General features: G+C 41.7%; 1 long non-coding RNA gene across 1 annotated transcript in view; it reads left to right on the forward strand.

Annotated features, from left to right (window-relative positions):
• The first annotated feature begins 1,509 nt into the window (after positions 1 to 1,509).
• Positions 1,510 to 13,186, forward strand: part of LOC115896563 — a 157,386-nt gene continuing 145,709 nt past the window's right edge. The window contains exons 1-2 of the long non-coding RNA XR_004056482.1: positions 1,510 to 1,572; positions 4,648 to 4,817. This is a non-coding gene — a long non-coding RNA (uncharacterized LOC115896563). The remainder of the gene's footprint in view (positions 1,573 to 4,647; positions 4,818 to 13,186) is intronic.

Genomic DNA, 13,186 nt, shown 5'->3' on the forward strand with positions numbered 1-13,186 from the left:
AGCACATTACTGGAAAATACCTGAATGTTCCACTACAGGGAATTGGTTAAATAAATTTTGGTATGTTCGTGTAAGAGGGCACTTTACAGATGTTAAAAATAATGTTCTCCAAGAATATATGTGACTACTAGGATTAACTAGGTTTTGTTACATGAAAAAAGCAGGCAGCAAATCTGTGTGTATAATTTGATGCTAATTTTGTTTTTTAAAACTACCGTGAAGGGAAAAATGGAGACAAGCTAACTATATATGAGAAGAATGAGTAATAAACTGTGGCTTAGTCATTCAATGGAATACTACATCTAGTTCAACTGAATGAAAATAATCTCCATGGATCAACATGGGTAAGTCTTAAAACATACTGCTGACTAAAAAAAGCAAGGTACAAAAGGATATACATGGCATTGTATCACTTATGCAAAAATCTAAAATGTACAAAAGTAATATACATTTTATGAATCTAATTGTATAGTAAAGGCCAGGTGCAGTGGCTCATGCCTGTAATCCCAGCACTTTGGGAGGCCGAGGTGGGCGGATCACTTGACGCCAGGAGTTTGAGATCAGCCTGGCCAACATGGCAAAACCCCGTCTCTACTAAAAATACAGAGAAAGTAGCCAGGCAGGGTGGCCCATGCCTGTAAGCCCAGCTACTCAGGTGGCTGAGACAGGAGAATTGCTGCAACCCAGGAGGTGGGGGTTGCAGTGAGCCAAGATTACGCCACTGCACTCCAGCCTGGGCAACAGAGTGAGACTATCTCTCTCGCTGTCTCTCTCTCTCTCTCTATATATATAGTAAAAGTACAAAAACATTTCTTTATATATCATATTACATATATAATATGATAAACCCATCTAATTCTTCTCATTCCTAAAGGAAATGAAGAAGTGCTATCCTAAAGCTGGTGTGTATAGATGCTGTGAATGTTTCTGTACTTTTACTATATATATATTTCTTCATTTCCTTTAGGAATGAGAAAGAACTAGATGGGTTTCAGCTGGATCCATTTTATTTCTACAGGAGAGAACTAAACAAATGTGGCAAAATGTTAACATTTGTTAAATCTGCGTGGTGCATCCCTAGGTTTCTTTTATACTGCTTTCTGTATGTTTACAACATTTTATAATTAAAATTTGTGTGATATATAATAAGGATACACACGTGGAAGAGGCTAGCGGGCACCAAGATATAAACAGCGACTATATTGGAAAAGTATAGCACAAACTTATTTTCTTTAAGCTTTTCTATATAAATTTTTAAAATGTATATGGTAAGTGTGATATAAGAAATAAAAACAGGACATGTCTTTTTAGGAAGCATCAATGTTGTAGGCAAAGAGTGCTGCAGTGGAATATGGAATCTGCTCCTATGTGACACTGGTTGATTCACGTAGGCACTTTGTGACAGTAGGTACTTTGCAGCAGTTTCCTCACCTGCACGGTGGTTTTATGGGCCACATGCTCACTAAACCGACTTATTCTTCCTGGTAACCTGCATACAGACCTCCCAGTCCCTGGTGTGAAGGTGGCTCTGTGACTAACTCTTGCTGATGGAATGGGAGGAGGCAGTTAGAAGTAAGTGAGCCTGCTCTGAAGTTTCTCTCTGCCTTCTGTCTGCTGTGTGGATGCAGTCTGGGGCATCCTGAAACCCTTTGTTGAGATGGTGGAGCCACAGCAGAGGAGGAGCCTGGATCCCCATGTGTCACCACTGGTGTGAGAGAGGCCCAGCCAGAAACATACCCCTTGAATTTTGTGAGAGCAAGAAGTAAACTTTTGGGCTTGTTTGTTACAGCAGTTATACTACTCTGACCAATACAGGCTCCATCTGTCAGATCTCTTCAAGTTTGATATTCTATGAATGCCAGAGGCGCTTGGTTTAAAGCTGTCTCTCCATTCATTTATCTCTTGATGAAGTTCACTAGTCTCAGGGACAAACTTATCTAAATCAGCAATTTGGACATGTCTGAAAGAAAGAAACTGGTGTTATAACAATTGAGTTGAAAAGATAAAGGACAGTGGCCAGAAGACCAGGGGAAAATCCAGAACTTAGTAAGTCTGGGCTGTGCATGGCTTGAGGCTAAGGACAAGAACTTGAACATTTTTGATCTCTTTATAACCCTCCAGTTTTACAGATTGTAGTCTCTTAATCAATACCTGTTGGATAAATGAATACATGTGTAGGAAGCTGCGATCAGTGATAGCCACATACCTTGAAAAGCCACTGCTGCTTAATTTCTAGAGTTACTGACCTTTTAGTTTCATGAAGTGAGTAAGAGCACATGATCTGGAGTCGGAGGGGTCAGGCAGGCTGGGTGAGAATCCCAGCTCTGCCTCTTCCTTAGCCTTTCCAAGCCTGTTTTCTTAGACATAAAATAGGGATAAAAATGCTATAAAACCCATAGTCATTTTGAGGATTAAAGGAGTTAGGTAATGCAGGTGAAGCACAGGCCTGCTCCACAGTTGAGTAACTTGGATTTATGACATGGATTCAAGGTGACCCTAAGTTAAATCAAGATAAGACTCCCACTGGGCTCAGTGGCTCATACCTGTAAACCCAGCACTTTGGGAAGCCAGGAGTTTGAGACCATTCTGGGCAACATAGCAAGACCCTGACTGTACAAAAAAAAAAAAAAATGTAAAAATTACTCAGGCATTGTGGTGTGCACTGTAATCCCAGCTACTTGGGAGGCTGAGGTGGGAGGATCACTTGAGCTCAGGAGTTTGAGGCTACAGTGAGTTATGATCATGCCACTGCACTCCAGCCTGGGTAACAAAGCAAGACCTCTGTCTCTAAAACAAAACAAAACAAAAACAAAAACAAAAAATATGACAACTGTCTACCTCTCCTTACCTAGTTCTCCCATAGGCACTAGCTAAGTCAGCACAGGTGTTGGCCTTGACAAGATTAGCATTGCATTGGTAGAATGCTCCAAAATGGCCTTCTTAAAGTATCATTACATCATCCTTGCTGAAGTAATCAATGATTCTCATAGAACAAGAGCACAGGAGGTGAGACAGCACTGTTTCCTAATGCAGATGCCCTTCACGGTCACTCCCTGGCTGAATGACCTAGAGAAGGGGACACAAATGCACCCGTTTCATTTTCTCATCTCTGAAGTCGGGGGAGAACACCTGCCTGCCATGCCGTTTACTGTGAGGGTGAAACCAGTGTTCCTGAAGCTCATGGCCTGGCACAGAAGGGAGCTCCTGGGTGTCAGTTCTCCCTCTTCATGTCACCTCTTTGAAACCCAGCCCTAGTTGAAGTTCAGATGATATTTCTCTAGTTTTTATGCAGAACACCGTCGTTTTGGTAAAATTCACCTACATTTTGGGAAGCATTCCCACCACCTCCCCATCCCCAACCTCCATTTACTTGAAGGGAAATGGAATCTATCTGGTTTTGATTCATTTACACTCCACTCATTAGCATTAGTTTGTAAGCATCAGCCAACATCCAAGTAACCCTTGGAACCTTGTTCTAAAGGCTGCATTTTCAAGTTTACAAAGTTTATTTTTCTTTGTTTCTTCTTTTTAAAAAAAAATGCTAAAAGGAAACTGGACTTCAGTACTAGTTTGAGTTTGGGTTTATTTTCTGTGTATGACTGGCTTCCAACAAATTTGGTTAAAAAAAATACTTTGCCATTCCAGGTTTTACAATTTCAGCTCAATTGAATTTACCCTCGAAAAAAGTTTTCATATTCTAACCCAAGGGGAAGTTTTTGTGTTCTGTTGCTGTTTTGCTGGATCATGGAATTGTTACCTTTTCAAGATCTTTGGTTTGCCCTCAAATGAAAAAAAAAATGAAGACCTTTACTGCATATTTGCATGATATTGGCTTTCTGTTGACCTTATCTTTATTTGATTTGGTAGAGGGTTTTGGTAGAAATTGGTAAGAAGTTTCATTCATGAAGACAGACTTGGGAAATTACATACAATTATCCAAGCCTATACTCAACAAGAGGAAAAACAGAAAGAAGTTGGATGCTTCCCTTGGAGTGGAGGGTTTCTCAGAGGTTTCTATTGAGCAGGACACTCACTCCCTACCATATCATTTTACCCACCAGGCCTGTATAATAAACACAACCTTAAGACAGTGCAGTCTACTTTCTGTCGTGTAGTAATAGACTTCATCTGCTATTTCTAGCTAACAATTGTTCATTGTTCATGCTGCCTCAAGGTTTAGAAACCAGAATTTCTCCCTGGTTCCCAGGAAATTAAAAACAAAGAAGGAGGTAATTTCCACGTGTTTAGCAGCCACTCCATTTGCTAAGGGTCTCACGCCGTGTATCTGTGTTTTTTAGATGAGTCTGTAACAGATTTGATTTTTGTGTAAATCTCAGACAGGAGATAAAGTCTTCTCCTGGATTTCCATTTAGGTTGTTTGAGGCTCAAATGAGCTTTCTGGACAGACTTGGTAAGTATTGTTAAGTTTGACTAAAGTACTCATTTCTGGATGAAGAAGATGCATTTGTGATTTCATAAGGGGATCAGTAAATCTTAATCTTCTAGTCCTCTACCTTGCTACTGTCCAGAGCCAGTGCATAAAATGTCACAGTGATAATTTTTATCTCCATCTTAATTATGAACATTTTAAGGTAAGGGAGACAGACTCATAAGTATCAAATTGGTTTTCTTTGTTCATATACCTAGATTTTCATATGGTCAGAATACCCACAGAATATATGAGTGGCAGCAGTAAACAATCCTTGAAGTTCTTGGTTGTTTAACTTGACTGTTGGTGATGCCCAAGGAGGCCCTGTCTGCTCCAAGCAAATTACATAAAAAAGATGTGAATAAAAGCACATCAAATACTAACAGAGGTGAGATCTGGGAGGAGTGGAATTACATTTATGATCTGTTTGTTTTCTTTTTCTTACTTTTCTGAATTTTTATACAGTGAGTGTATGTGTGTATATGAGTGTGTATTTTAAGTTTTTGTTTACAAAAAAGATGAGTATATATTTGTTTTTTAAAAAATCAAACTATATAGAAGTATGTAGAGTAAAATGAATAAGTTCTTTTTATTCATCCTCTAACCACATTCTGCTTTCTAGAGACCATAATTAGTTTGTGTGTAAATTTCCAGACCTTTTCTCTGTTTTATCTGTATAATTGTTAACATTATATTGAAAGAGTGAGACTCCATACAGTACAGGTAGAAAACAGTTTCCCTTGCTGTCTCTATAAATATAATATGCAGATTCGTTCTCACTCTCTTGGACAATCATGTAGAATAACAACTCCTCCAGTCCCTTCAAGTCCCACCCATCACCCCAGGCACTCTTTCTCTTGGTGCACCTAGTGGGTTCCGGCAGCTCGTGGGCAGCTGCTGACAGATGCAGGTGCTGGCTGGGGAGGGGAAAAGCTAGCCCTCCACCCAGTAGGTGTGTGTGTGAATGTGATCAAGAGATAGGAAGGTTGTGGGTGGAGTGTTGTCAACCTCTCTACGGGGGGGGCCCTTTCTAAGACCATCCTGGCTGGCTACCTTGCATATGGCCTACGGACAAGACTGATGCACTCTGGCTACTGCTGCTGGGAGGTGTGCAGTCTGCTGCACTGCAGCTCTCTCAGTGCCTGGGCCTCCGCACGCAATTTGCAGCCTCTTGCTATTAGACGATCTTTGGTCTTGAATTAAATCCCGGTCTATACTTGGCAGACTCCAGCATTCAGGGAAATCTCCTTGAAACTTCTTTTACTTAGAAAGAGGTAAATGTGGAAACACCACCACACCCCGAAAAATCATGCCAAAGAAATTCTCTCAGCATTTTCAGTTTCAGTCCTTTTACAGCCTTGCGGTGAGTGATGGGCTAATGGTTGCAGCTGTCTCCTTTGCAAGTCCTGTCTAGGTGGTCTAGAAACTCATTAAAGAATGTGAGACCACTAATTGCCTCTTGCTTTGTTCTGGGTCTTCTGGGGCCTTAGACAAAGCTGAAAAAGAGTCTCCTTTTCACATTTTGTTATAGACCTAGCTAAGTCATTGTTTTTCCATAAGTTAAACATATTAACATTCTGTAAGTTGTTATCTTAATTGTCAACATATCAGTCTTTTCATATCGGAAGATGTTGAATTGTCTCATTCTTTTTAATGACAGTGTAATAGTCCATTGGGTAGATAAACCAGAGTTTAGGTAACCATTTCTCTTTTGATAGGCTAATTCTAATTTTTTGCTTTTACAAGTAATGCTGCTATAAATAATTTTTAAATTCACATGCGTGTGTGTGTGTGTGTGTATGTGTGTACATGAAGTGTAGCCAATGGTAGGTACTAGAAAAATTTTACAAGATACTACCAAAGTGACTCCAGGAGAGTTGTATGAATTTCTGCTTTCTCCAGCAGTGCTTAAGAGTGAACATTTCCCCACACCTTCACTACATATTTCATTGTTTTCAATCTTTGCCATTTTAGAGGCTAACAATGATCTCATTATTTTATTCCATTATTTTCTTGATTATTAATGAGGTGAGACTTTTTTCTCACCTTTGTCCATTTGTATCTGTGCTCTGTGAATTGCCTATCACATATCCTTCATCCAGTTTGGGGTTCTGGGTCTTTCTCAGCCCCTTGTAGTTTAAATAAGGAGAAGATGGCAAAATAATGAAGCAGAGACAAATTGTAGTGACTTGCTGAGAACCCTGGTCCCACTCCACGGGGACAAGAAATGGTGGAAGTTCTACAGCTCAGACTGTATCACTTGTTCCCCTCAAAACTGTTTGCAAGTCTGAATCTGAAACATAGGCTAAGTCTTCTCTTCCTTCAAACTGACACATATACTTTTATTGATAACATTTTAACCAATTCCTTGTATTTGACTGAGAGTGTGTATGCAAACTTATTTTGAATCTGAAGCCTAATAGGTTGCATTTATGCCTCTTTGTCTCTTTTTAATTCTACACATATTAAAAATTACTAAAGGCATATCGTATTTCAAGAAAAAAACAAAGGAGATTTTTCAGAGCTCCTAGCAGCCATGGCAACATGCCTTTACAAGGGGCATGTACTCTGCTAAAAAATATTCCATTTACAGGTAATGACAGACATTTGCCAAACAGCCCCAAGCTAACCCAAGAAAGAATGGGCAGATGGTTTGAGGTGTGTCAGGAATAGGATTTACAAAACAAGATTATGGTTATGCTGGAAAGTAACAGCAATGGTTGTAAACAAATGGAACAGACTTACTTTTTGCCATGGGGCAGAAGAAGAAAGGGGTTCTGCATTGCTGCTTGTGAACTAGAGTTGGCTTGCTTAGATACACATCTCTCTGGGATTTTATGTATGTTGTTAGGCACTTGTGTAAGCCACATGACTGGGCCTCCAATTGAGTTTCTTCTAATCTGAAGCAGGGAAACTTCATTCTCGTTCTAGAAGCCCCTGCTGGTATTGGCCCTGTCTCGGTTGTGTCTGGCAAATGAATCTGCATCCTTCTCCACGTGAATTTAACTATCATATCAGTTACAGACCATCAGTTGAGAAGACACTGGAGAGAACCAGCCTGTTTATTCCTGCATGTATATTTTTGGCTGCGGGAATTAGAGTCATAACAGAGGAAGGTACAGAACACCTACCAATATGATAGATCTATTTGCTCAATCAGCCCAAATCCTGGACCTTGAAGTGGTAATGAATGAGTCTGCCTCTGCCCTGGATTAAAAAATCTCAGCTCTCTCTTTTCCAATTAAATTAAGATTTAGAAAGATAATGCTTCCTATCTGGGGAGCATTTGGGCATTTTCCAAGGAAACAGAGAGAGGGTTGTCAAAGGGGATTTGCTGACAATGACACGAGAAAAAGGCGATGACAAAGAAAGACTGAAGGTCTCAGACTTCGGGATGGGGTCGAAGCTGTCTCACCTGGTTAGGAACTATCACCATGCAAATGAAGGGTGGAATTTGGCTTTTAGAATACATTTCCATTAGCCCTGGAGTTTGACAGCTAGCTCCTGATGGCAGCAAAGCATGTGAGGCCTCCCAGTTGGCAAGGCTGATCTCTGACTAATGGGGAAAAATTACCCAATAAGAATTAGCAATCTTACATCACTGATCAGAATCCTTACATTGCCCTTCATGTGGGGAAAAGAACGAGACTTTCAAAAGGAGTTGGACTGGTTTTAACATGGCCTGTTGGTCACTGAGACAGGAAACATTTAACATGAATCAGATGCATTTGGAATTTGTTTGACTTATCTTGAGCCTAAGGTTTACAGGTATTAGTGGTATTGAGCACTCATTTAGTGCTTTTACGTATTTTTTAGAAAGTGCCCTCTCATTATTTCTAGGTAGATACAATTGGCCCTGTTTGATCTTGTTCTTTATTTGTACCAGATTTTTCAACTTAACACTTTCGGAGAAGTGGAATCTCTTGAGTGTTAAACTAAGAAAACTAGTGTTGGATGAGTGTTCCAAAAGAGAACAGTGTTGTTATCATAGGCTGAATTGATCCCAGATGGATTCTGGAATGAAAGGATTAACAATGATGTAAAAATGGCCTAAGCACATGATAGTATACAATGCTGACTCTTTGAAAGTAGGCTTGGCCACAGCCACATGTGTCTTCAGAATTGGAGGTTAGATACCATTTACTTTGGACTTTGGATGGCATATGGTGGTCAGAATGATTTAAAAATGTTAAGTTAGGCTGGTGTTGAAAGATGGCATAATTTGAGAACAGATGCAGCAAAACAAGGCAATGAACTTGCCTTCCTCATAAATGATGTCAGCAGTGAGAAGCTGAGGGCCATGGGCCAGGACAGAGGGGACTTAGCTTCTTTTTCTTGTCTTCTTAGATTGTGTTGAGAAATCCTGCTCTTGAGCATGTGCTACTGTGTCTTTTGGAAGACAATAATAGCTGGGCAGAGGAAAATGTTGTTGTGGCTTTTTGACCCCTCTCTGACCAGGACAACAAATATAATGACGATAATAAAAATACCCAGAGCACATCCTTATTTATCTCTTCATGGGAAGTCATAAGACTGAAAGGGGCTTTTATTTAGTGGGTTCTACCAGTGGGAAGATATTCAGACAACACTGAACCCACACATTTGACTCTGGACCAGAGGCTGCATGTGTTACCCCAGGTAAGTGGGGTATCCTGAGCAGACTGCATGGTTAGATGGAATGATCTCTTCTCTCTTGTCTTTTAAGAGGTATGTGATCTGTATACTTACAATGAAATTTTCAAGACACAGGCTACAAAATGCACTGGCTAAGAAATGACTAGGAACCAAGGGTAGAACGGGGATAAAGTGAATTCCAGCAAAATGCTGTCCCTTCAATAAGTCTTACTGGAAGGCCCAAGTGGCCAACTGGAACACCTCCATGGGATACAGCAAGTATGGGGCTTTGGGAAAACACACACACACACACACACACACACACACACACGGCCTACTTTAGCACAGACCCAGCCATTTGTGAATCAAGATTTCTTGGGGGAGATTTCTGAGTCTGAGACCAGTTGTTCATTATGCTAACCAGGTTGCACACTAGAATAATCTGGGAATATTTTGGCAAAAAAAAAAAAAAAAAACCCAAAAAAGCAAAAAACCATTTTCCCAGACCCTATCCCAGACCAATTCAATCATAATCTCAGGATTTCAGGGCACTGATAATTTTTTTATTTTTTTTATACAGTGTCTCACTCTGTCACCCAGGCTGGAGAGCATTGGCGTGATCTCAACTCACTGCAACCTCCACCTCCTGGGCTCAAGTGATTCTCTTGCCTCAGCGTCCCGAGTAGCTGGGATTAAAGGTGCATGCCACCATGTGTGGCTGATTTTTTTGTATTTTTAGTACAGATGGGGTTTCACCATGTTAGCCAGCCTCAAGTGATCCCCCTGCCCAGGCCTCCCAAAGTGATGAGATTACAGGCGTGAGCCATTGCTCCAGGCACTGATAATTATTTTTAAAGCTCCCAAAGTGATTTTAATGTGTGACCAGGAGAGAGAACCATTTTCTTGGTTAGCAGTTTGCTGAGATGGTTACAGACAGTCTCTCTTCTCTTCCAGATTCACTAGAAATTGCCATTAGACTCTAGGCTTCCTGAGGGAAGGATTCACCTTATACAGCATTTGATTTTCCACAGCATCTAATTTTCAAGGGATAATTGTGAATGTATTTGCATCAGAAAGAGGAATCTATTCATTGCTAGCAGTTTTCCAAGCTGTCGGTCAGGGCACTGGGTTCTATCATCAGCTTTCCCATTCATTAGGTGGAGGACCTAGGGGTAGGTCCAGATAAAATACAGGAAGCCCAGCTAAATTTGAATTTTAGATAAACAATCAATAATTGTTTTGTATGCATATGTCTCATACAGGATTTGAATATGTATTTTTATTTGCTCGATCTGGTAACCCTATCCCGGGATATCTTCTTAGTCTCAGATTATTCACTTGTAAACTAAAGAATGAAGTTGTCAGAGATTAAACAATTTCATTTGAAAAGAAAAAAATTTAAAGAAATTAGAATCACTTTTATAAACTTAAATTGAAGTTTGACAAATTCCTTGTTTGCACGCCATTTAGGATTTCCAAAAGCAGGTTTTTCAATGGAGTGTCTAGGTATTCATAATGGTGACCAGACAGGCATACACTAGAGTTATTATAAAGGCACTTATTTTTCTCCATTTAATGGTGTTTGTTTAGATTTCAAGGGAGTCTTTCAGGTTATTTAACACTGAAATGTGGTCTTTTCAGTTTCTTTAGCGGTTGGAGACATTTGATTTTGAAAAGTCCCTCTCTCATCAATTAGTATCTTCATTTCTAAGCACACAAGAGGGTCTCTAGTTAGCTAAAGGTATGTTTTTTTCACAAGCAAATGGAAATGTTTTGTCTTTCAGACCAAACTTAATGTGTATGTGTGTCTGCACTTGTGTGTGCGAAATTTGTCCCATTTTATTGAATGCCCCCATATGCAGCAGTTCTAGAGTTCTAAAACCTTATCACAAACTATATGTGTGTCCAGAATTCGTGGCTTCTTGGTCTTGCTGACTTCAAGAATGAAGCTGGAGACCGTCGCGGTGTTACAGCTCTTAAAGGTGGTGCATCTGGAGTTGTTTCTTCTGATGTTTGGATGCGTTCAGAGTTTATTCCTTCTGGTGGGTTCGTGGTCTTGCTGGCTTCAGGAGTGAAACTGCAGACCTTCGCGGTGAGTGTTGCAGCTCATGAAGAGGACGTGGACCCAAAGAGTGAGCAGCAGAAAGATTAATTGTAAAGAGGGAAAGAACAAAGCTTCCACAGCGTGAAAGGGAACCTCACCCAGTTGCCACTGCTGGCTTGGGCAGCCCGCTTTTATTCCCTTATCTGACCCCACCCACAACCTGCTGATTGGTCCATTTTACAGAGAGCTGATTGGTCCGTTTTGACAGAGTGCTGATTGGTGCGTTTACAATCCCTGAGCTAGACACAGAATTATGATTGGTGCGTTTACAATCCTTTAGCTAGACACAGAGTGCTAGACGGAAAAGTTCTCCAAGTCTCCACTAGATTAGCTAGATACAGAGTACTGACTGGTGTATTTACAAACCTTGAGCTAGACACAGGGTACTGTTTGGTGTATTTACAATCCCTTAGCTAGACATAAAGGTTCTCCAAGTCCCCACTAGACTCAGAAGCCTGGCTGGCTTCACCTAGTGGATCACACACCAGGGCCATGGGCAGAGCTGCCTGCCAGTCCCGGCACCTGCACTCCTCAGCCCTTGGGCGATCAATGGGACTGGGTGCCACGGAGCAGCGGGCAGAGCCCGTCCGGGAGGCTCGGGTGGGCATGGGAGCCCACAGCTGGGATAGGGGGGCTAGGGCACGGCGGGCTGCAGGTCCTGCCCCGCCAGGAGGTGGCTGAGGCCCACCGAGAATTCAAGGGCTGTGCGGGCGGGCGAGCAGTCCTGGGGAACCCGGCGGACCCTCTGCAGCTGCTGGCCCGAGTGCTAAGCCCCTCACTGCCCGGGCCCGGCAGCGCCGGCCGGCCGCTCAGAGTGCGGGGCCCGCCGAGCCTGCGCCTATCCGGAACTCGCGCTGGCCCGCAAGTGCCATGCGCAGCCCCAGTTGCTGCCCGCGCCTCTCCCTACACACCATCCCGCAAGCAGAGGGAGCCGGCTCCGGCCTCGGCCAGCCCAGAGAGGTGCTCCCACAGTGCAGTGGCGGGCTGAAAGGGTCCTCAAGCGTGGCCAGAGCGAACGTGGAGGTGGAGGAGGCGCTGAGAGCGAGCGAGGGCTGCCAGCACGTTGTCACCTCTCATATGCATATATACAATTGTCCAGTGCTAAGATGAAGGGAATAAGGTCTCTGTAAATTAGAGAATCATTAAAATTGGAATTTCCAAATGAGCTTTTCCATGTCTTAAATTTTGGTGAATGGAATGAGACAGATGTCCAAGGAAAGTAATTAACAGTTTACCTATTCTTTTAAAAACAATCTCACAACTTTTGCAAGACAAAGACATTCCTAGTTTCACTCCACATTTAATAAGCTGGAGTTGGGAAAGCTTTGAAGGACTGATGAGGGTGTTTTATATGGCGACCAGAGGGAAATCTGGGGAGTTTTTAGACCAAAAAATGCAGTTGCTATGGTTTAAATATGATTTGCTTCTACCAAAAACCGTATTGAGGCTTGGTTCCCAATGTGGCAGTGTTGGGAGGTGGTGCCTTAAAGAGGTGACTAGGTCTTTAAGATACATTAATGTCTTTCTCTGGAGATGGGGGGTTAGTTGTCTTGGGAATGGATTACTTCCCTCAAGAGCACGTTGTTATAAATTGAGGTTGCCACATGTGTCTTGCTCTTTTTTCCATGCACCTGGTTCCCCTTCCATTTCTCTGCCATGTTTGAGGCAGCATGAGGCTCTCATCAGAAGCCACCAGATGTGACTGCCAAATCTTGAACTTCTCAGCTTCTAGAACTGTGGGCTAAATAAACCTATTTAAAAAAAATAAATTACCCTATCTCAGATCTTCTTTTAGAACAACACAAAATGAACTAAAACAATGTCAACATTAAAAATGAGAGAAATGTTAAAATGTTTTAAAAATGATTTCTATAATACCTCTGAGAATCTGCCATTTTCTGTTATTTGAAGAGCCAGGCCAAAGGAAGAATAAAGGTCACTGAATCCACTGGATTGGAATGCCTTTACTGTCCTCCAGTCTCTCTTCCCTCCCATATGGAGAAACATTTAGGGAGTGTGCACTTTCTGATTACTCTCTT

This window comes from Rhinopithecus roxellana, chromosome 3, assembly GCF_007565055.1.
Source record: "Rhinopithecus roxellana isolate Shanxi Qingling chromosome 3, ASM756505v1, whole genome shotgun sequence".
In the NCBI taxonomy this organism is placed as follows: Eukaryota; Metazoa; Chordata; class Mammalia; order Primates; family Cercopithecidae; genus Rhinopithecus; species Rhinopithecus roxellana.